The following is a 1,495-nucleotide window of genomic DNA, read 5'->3' as shown; positions in this document are numbered from 1 at the left end:
GAAAGAAGGCAAATGGATCACCTAACATCGTGCCTCAGAGAATTAGAAAAGCAACAGGAAAAAAAAATCCAAAAACTCCAAGAGAAAGGAAATAATAAAGATATGAGGTTATTGCTAGAGGGTGTGCACTTGCCCAAGCGACAGAAGACGAGAAGTCACCCTGGACCGCCATCAACCCCTTCTCCTTTCCGGATTTGGGGCACACAACACATAAGCCCAGAGTGAGTTTAAGCCACCTGGTCTGGGACTCAAACAGCGGGCAAGTCCAGTGGCGATGTAACCATTACGCGATCCGCTGGTTCCTAATGAAGTAATTTTTTTTTCAAGAGAGATTTTCGCTATAGAGCGCATGCCCTTGCCAGAGAGAGAGAGACACAGAGACAGAAAGAAAGAAATCACCCCCCAGGGTAGATGGTCACACCACAATCCCTTCTCCATTCTCCTCTCGGGATCTTGGGCACGTACCCACTCGTGCCCGGTGTTGAGTTTTAAGCCACTGGGTCCGGGACGCGAACCGCAGTCGACTACGTGGGAGTCCAGCAACATAGCCATTACACTAACTGCTGGTTCCCATGAAGTAATTTTTAAAAGGAAAAATCATTTCAAGACCGAAGCCACCTTTATTGTTAAGTGAAAAATGTAATAGTGCCAAACATTTTGAAAATGAGGAAAAAAGTGTATATACATGTTTGCTCATTTAAGTATACAGTATCTTACACAAACAGCAATATACTGCTTTTTCTTGGGAGAACTAGAGCTGAGGGGAACCGAAATGGAAGGAAGATTTCAGAAACTCCATTGTACCTTTGCAATTTTGAAACATATAAATAAATCTTCCAAAAATATAAAAGGGCTCTGTACATCATTTCCACTTATATACAGGCATCACAAACTGAAATGCCTTCGGAAGCCAGACAAACACAAAGGAAGGAACTCAGCAAGGCTGACCTAACTTATGAGGGTTCCAACCTGCATCCATAATCAGTCAATGAAGGACGTAAACAAAAATACACAGAAGGGGGGGGGCGCGTTTACATCGCGACGGGACACCCTCCGCGGTGCGGTGCGAATACAAGTGCGTCCAAAGGCTCCCGTCTCCCCAGCGGCGCCTCAGGGCTGCTCTCCTTCCCACGACCTCGCTTCCAGCGCCTGCGCACTAGGTCCCACTTCTCACAGGCCTTTGGGCAGGGAGCCCTAGCTAGCCTTCTGGCCGACTGAGGTGGAATAATTTGCTCGTTGTTGCATCCATCACACCTTTCCCTCCTGTCTCAGTCAATGACACTAACTATACAAATGCTCAGGCTCAACTTGCACCGGAGGCGAGGGCAGGAAGCTGCGGAACACCAGGACATTTTCAGGCGCGCAGGTATCCAGGGGGATTGTGGGCACTGACGTCATGAACACGTGGTAAACACCCGCCAATGGGCGCGCAGACCGCACTTTGCGGCTCAGCTTCAAACGAGCCGCCCTGAGGCCCGAGCGGCCGCCGGGCCCC

General features: G+C 49.2%; 1 pseudogene; it reads left to right on the top strand.

The window, feature by feature from the left end:
• The window catches only part of LOC106734651 (high mobility group nucleosome-binding domain-containing protein 5 pseudogene), a 5,425-nt pseudogene extending 4,444 nt beyond the window's left edge, over nucleotides 1–981 (top strand).
• Nucleotides 982–1,495: the final 514 nt, after the last annotated feature.

Source organism: Tupaia chinensis, unplaced genomic scaffold, assembly GCF_000334495.1.
Source record: "Tupaia chinensis unplaced genomic scaffold, TupChi_1.0 Scaffold000175_1, whole genome shotgun sequence".
NCBI lineage: Eukaryota > Metazoa > Chordata > Mammalia > Scandentia > Tupaiidae > Tupaia > Tupaia belangeri.
This window is presented reverse-complemented; position numbering and strand designations above follow the sequence as displayed.